The sequence below is a fragment of the Microtus ochrogaster genome, unplaced genomic scaffold (assembly GCF_000317375.1).
Source record: "Microtus ochrogaster isolate Prairie Vole_2 unplaced genomic scaffold, MicOch1.0 UNK1, whole genome shotgun sequence".
In the NCBI taxonomy this organism is placed as follows: domain Eukaryota; kingdom Metazoa; phylum Chordata; class Mammalia; order Rodentia; family Cricetidae; genus Microtus; species Microtus ochrogaster.
The window spans coordinates 13541165-13547164 of NW_004949099.1; the positions used below are offsets into that span (position 1 = coordinate 13541165).

The window sequence follows — 6000 nt, forward strand, 5'->3', positions numbered from 1 at the left end:
CCACTCATTTTTTTTAATGTTAACTCTTTTTTTCTTTTTAAAAATTTATTTATTTACGGATACAGTGCTCTATCTACACAGTGTTCTCTCTGCATGCATACCTGCGGGCCAGAAGAAGACATCAGATCTCATTATAGATAGTTGTAAGCAACTATGTGGTTGCTGGGAATTGAACTCAAATCCTCTGGAAGAACAGGCAGAGTTCTTAACCTCTGAGCCGTCTCTCTGGTCCTCATTTTTTTCAAGTACTCATGGTTAATTCTGCTTACCAACAGCAAGAGTGCCTAACTGCCACAGACACTGTCTGTGCCCCAGGAGAGTAACTAGAGTCACCCTTGGCCCTTGTGAGACAACCTGAGCCATCTCTGCATTTGGACATGTTGCAGCAATGACCCATGATCAGGTACAAATGGGATTTCTTCTAGTTTGTTCTTTTGGGGTATGAATGTGTGTGCACATGTATGTTCATGTTTGTGCAGGTACATATGCACATGTATGGACATGTGTGAAGACCAAGGGTGTCAATTCCCAGGAGTCATTCACCTTGTTCTCTCAGGGGACCTAGAACTCAGCAAGCCACCAGACTCAACTATCAGTGCTTCAATGATAAGTGCATAGCTGGCTTTTGCGGGGGAGGGGGGGCACAGGATTAATCTCAGGCCATCATGCTGGCAAGGCAAGCACTTTAACCAGTGAACCACCATCCCCAGCCCTGCAGACACCCATGACTAAGAATCACACAACTGTCACAGAAAGTGACAGCATACAAGAGCCTGCCAGCTTTGGAACTCGTGCCTGATTCTGGGGCAGGTGGCCCATAATTTTCTCTCCACCCCTTGGTGACACAGACATTGGTCACTTACCCTGAGCTTTTAATAAGTCTCACAGCCATAAAAAGCCTGGGGTCACTGGCAGGGGGCCTGCAGATTGCCACAAGACTACAACACACAGAAGGACCCTGGAGGAAAAAAGAGAGAAGGGTTAGGGCCAGGGGCTTTGGATACTTCCTTGGGCTTCTTTCTTCACACACAAAATTAGCCCCAATATTCTCCTTTCCCTTCTAGAATCAGGAAATTAAAAAATATTAAATTGAATGCCGCTGTCACTCTTTTTTTTTTTTTCCGAGACAGGGTTTCTCTGTGGCTTTGGAGCCTCTCCTGGAACTAGCTCTTGTAGACCAGGCTGGTCTCGAACTCACAGAGATCCGCCTGCCTCTGCTTCCCGAGTGCTGGGATTAAAGGCGTGAGCCACCATCGCCCGGCTGCAGCTGTCACTCTTGAGAGCAGAGACACCCCATGAGGGAGTCTGGTTCCCTTAAGTGTTCATGAGTGTCTCCTCTTTTATTTCCTCTTTTCTTTTGGTGTGTGTGTGTGTGTGTGTGTGTGTGTGTGTGTGTGTGTGTGTGTGTGTTTCTACATGTGTGCATGTATGATATATGTGAAGTTTAAATGTCAGATTGAGAGAACTTCCTCAATTCCACATTATTTGGGAAGCATGGTCTGTCACTGAACCCAGAGCTTACCCATTCAGCTAGACTAACTGGCCAGCAAGCCCCAGGGACCGGGCTGTCTCCATCTCCCCAACTCTGGGATGAGTGACACTTGCCACTGTTTTACGTGTGTGCCAGAAATTTGAACACATGGTCTCTTCTCATGGGACGAGCACTTTACAGACAGCGCTATCTCTGGAGCTATCTCAGGATCCATTCCCCGAATTATAATGCTAACATGTCCCGAGAAGCAAGAGCAAAAGACACATCCATCCAAAATGAAGATTTCACTTCAGATTTGGGATTAACCTGGCTTCAGGTGCCCTGTAGATGAGGCCGGGAAGAAACCTACACCCTCCAGACACAGGCGCCCTGAAAAGGCAGGGTAACTCCTTCCTGCCAGCCAGACACATTGTCTCATCTCTCGTTTTATCAATAGCACTTCAGATACCAGTGGAGGCCAGGACAGTCTTGTCACAGACGGTAAGTATGCGTACTAAAGCCGTGGGTTTCGGTGGGTCTGGTTGAGTTTTGAGTATACTATTTACCAAGTGGGGTTTTGAGTTTTCCAACTTTGCTGACGGGGCAGTCAATTCCCCTGTGAGTGCTTTCTGAATGTGTAAGATTAGATGTCAGTCACTGTCTCCCCTGTCACCCAGCCAGAAGCCTGGAGGTGACTATTCTACCTCCACTGCTGTGGAGCCTACGGAAAGAATGCTCTAAGAAAAAACAAACAAGCAGAATGAGGGCCCAGTGCAAGTCCTTCAGGGGTATGAATGTGTTCTCTTCCCACGCTATGCTCAGGAAGCATTTGGTGACTGTACCCAATTTTCAGATTAATCAAGGAGAGAAGTTGAAACTGAAAAGATGTATGAAGATTTATGATTTGAATAGTCACATGTCTCTGGAAACCATGTGGGTTGTGTGTCAAGCAGAACAAAAGGGGAGTTCAGAGATGACGTTCTGAATGGGTATCTCTTCCAGATTCAGATTAGCTCAGACTGGTGTCACCACACTGCTTTCTGGGCATCAGCTGCCTGCAAAATGTAGACTGTTCAAGCCAGGCTTGGGAGATGACCCAGGCAAAAAGTTCTTGTTATGAAAGCATGAGGACCTGTATTCAATCTCTAGAAACCACTTAAGAAAAAAAAAAAAAAAGGAAGTTTGAAGGGGTATATATACTTGTAATCCCAGGGCTGGTGAGGCAGAGAAAGGAGGTCTGTGCAGCTTGCTAGCCTTAGCCTAACCAGTGAGCCCTGGGTTCAGAGCCCCATCTTAGAAAAAAATGTGGGAAGCATTTGTGGATGACACCTGACCTTGACCTCTTCATACATGATGATGGGCACACACACAAACCCTATTTCTCCTAAGGTAGGCTAGGTGGTCATCATTCTTCTCAAGGCATAAGAATGCCAAAAATATTTTAAAAGAACATTTCCATTGGATAAGCAGTGATCATTCAGATGTAAACTCCTAAGGAATGACTGCCACCATGAGCAACGACCATTGTCATGGATTCATCAGCATAATGAGATAATGAAGTTCATTATGTTGTCTTCAAGGGAAGTACACTTGTGGGTGAGCATCACCCAGCACTGACTGAGACCCTAAGAGCTGTGCCTCTCTTCTAAGGATCAGCTTCACACGCCTCAAGGGAAAGTCAGCTTGTCTCAGTCCTCACACCAGGGCAGAGCCATTGGGGAACTTTGGGGCCCTTTATTATCTACTTGTAAAATGTTATAAGCCTGTAAACTAGTTAATTTATGAGCCGTGTTAGTAATTTGCTCACACTTGATCGCGGGGTTTCGCAAACACGACTTCCAGGGATGTGGGAGGATAATTTGTAGGTCCAGCTTCTCGGCTAAGGGGACACTAACTAATTTGACACAGTACCATGACATTGATGGCGGGGCACACTAATGACTATACTCCTAGATGTGGCTGTCAGCCTGTCGTTCCAGTGAGGAGCCTGCGCTTTGCTCTCAGTGTGGCTCAGGACACCACGCTCAACTCATTATTCAGACAGCACCATTAATGAGAGCCCATGTTTATTTCCACCATACTAACCAGTGCTTAGCTTCCATTTGTCTGATACGGTCATTGATTAAAATGGGTCTCATGAATAGTAAATTTGAGCCCCACAGAAACAAAGGGCCACCAGAGGAAAAATAAGCAAGAGTTGACTGGAAAACAAACCTGGTCAATGGGTTTCCTGCCTCAAGTACCACCCGGGACAAAGTGACAGGTGGGAGGAAGTGCTATGAAGGTCAACGAAAGGGAAGGGAATGTTAGAAACACACAAGCCTATGGATCAGCTTGACTGCTCTGATCATGGCTACTTTAACTTCAGCACAGTCAAAAGTGCTGGCCAGGAGTGCCTTCTGCCTCATGCAAACCTTAGAAATCTTCAGAATGGGGTGTCACATTATATAATGAAATAACGGGCTTCCTATGACATTTCCACACCTACATATCACCATTTGTTGCTTGCATTCACCCATCACACTCTCCTGCCCACTTTAAAAGCCTCCCCCTTGCTCCTGTGTTCTGCTTGCTCGAACCTAAATTCCGCATGTGAGGAAGCATGAGGTATTCGTCTCTCTGGGTCTGGCTTCTCTCACTTAACAGGATGACCCCCAGCTCAGATCCTTATCCTGCAAGTGGCATGGTTTCTTTCTTTCCTAACGGAAGAATAAAACTCCGCCACACATGAACACCACACCGTCTTTACCCAACTGTCTACTGGTAAGAATCTAGGCAGGTTTTGTGTCTGGGCTACTGTGAACAGAGCAGCAATGAGCCTGGACTTCCAAATCGTCTCTGGTGGGCCTGGGATCCTTTGGGGTGTGGCTGGGTCAGTGTATCGAGGTTTATCTTTTCCTCCATTTGCTGTTCTCTCGGGGACTCTAAGTGCAGAGTTTTATGGATGACACAAAGGTTTAGTATGCTTTTCAACCGTACAGAAGTTTGTTCTTTGACTAGTCTGACACAAACATGATCAACCAGGGCACTAATAAACACATCTGCGGTTTTTCTGAACTGTTAACAAAACTGTATAGTTGCAGGGTTTAAAAATACCCTTTTCTACGTGTTTCTAGTCCTAACTAAAACTTGTAATCAGTTTCTATCTTAAATTAAATTTCTATTTTGGTCTGACAAATTTTCTTTCATTTTATGATGATTATAATCCTAAAATATTCATATAATAATTTAAAATGAATAACTTTTTTAAAAGGTAGGCCCGCATCTATTAAAGGAATGATAAAACCAGTGCTACTCCCAATGTGGTTCATCACAGAATGTGCAATTCAAATTAAATATTTCAACAAATGCTGTCTGCCACTCAGGATAAAGAATCCTACTGAATACTGCATATGACTTTGGATTTTTATAAAATAGCAAAACAAGTCTGAGCCCACATAGATCACTTTGGGAATGAGAGTGTTATTACATGCAGCAGTGCTTAAAAGTACGTACTCGTGGACTCAGTGCCCAAGACAGACCTATAATTCTAGAAGGGCCATGATACCTAAACAGCGCACCACATGCGGGGAGCAGATTTAGATGGCCGGCTGGTTTGTAAGCACATTTCAACAAGTATCCAGTGCCAGTCCCAAGTAGCCTGACTCTCCGCCTGCTCGGACTGCTGCTATTTCTGGGGGCAACTACAGACGGCGGGCACTCAGTGTCAGCATCTCCATTCCCTGCACTTCCAGGAAGTCATTGCTGCCCCATCAAGACCTGGCAAATACTGTCCGTTTGTAGCTGTGACTGGCTAGGTGCTCATCAGATCCAGTTCTTGTTCTAAGCAGAAAGCTGGGTTGGGTGCCTTGTCCCCTTGCCAGCTATGTTGTCACCAAGTCCTGGGCCAAACAGAGCGAGGTAGGCTGTAACACCTTCTGACTCTCAGGACTCCTCACTATGCATAAGGCCCTCTCTTATCCATTGATTGAAGGTCTAGAGACGGTGGGACTTCCCACCAGCTGAGGGGAGTAGTATTATATGATGTCTTAAATCCAGGGCCCTCAAGTACATGCAGATCATTGCACGAAATCTTCAACTCGGACCAAGAAAGGACACACAGAACAGAGCCGTGTTCAGCAGCTTTACTCCATCCTCAACAATTAGTGGCAACTTGAGGGTGCCTGGGAAGCAGAGAGCACTGGGTGAAGTCTCTCAGATCCAGTAATGTTTGTGACCAGGACCAGTAGTGCCGGAACAATCTTTTTATTTCTTTATTCTGGGTTCTGATGATTGCTAAGTAAGTTCTATGCTACCTCTCTGAACTTTATGGCATGATTAACATTCATTCATTCATTCATTCATTCATTCATTCATTCATATGTATCTCCACACCTATTTTCTCTTCTTTTCCCTCTCCCTTTCTTTTCACTCTGCCTCTCTATTTGGTCTTCCTCTTCCTCCTTCACCTTTCCTCTTCTTTATATCCCCCATTCTTTTTCTTCTTCCTTCCTTCCTTCCCTCCCCCCTTTTCTTCACTGGCTAACACT

The 6000-nt window shown here is 45.3% G+C and overlaps 1 protein-coding gene across 4 annotated transcripts in view; it reads right to left on the reverse strand.

Moving 5' to 3' along the window:
• The window catches only part of Foxp1 (forkhead box P1), a 396466-nt gene extending 395514 nt beyond the window's left edge, over positions 1 to 952 (reverse strand). For all 4 annotated transcript variants that reach the window (XM_026788256.1, XM_026788254.1, XM_026788255.1 and 1 more), the window contains exon 1: positions 864 to 952. The gene's annotated coding sequence lies outside the window, so the exon portion shown is untranslated. The remainder of the gene's footprint in view (positions 1 to 863) is intronic.
• Positions 953 to 6000: the final 5048 nt, after the last annotated feature.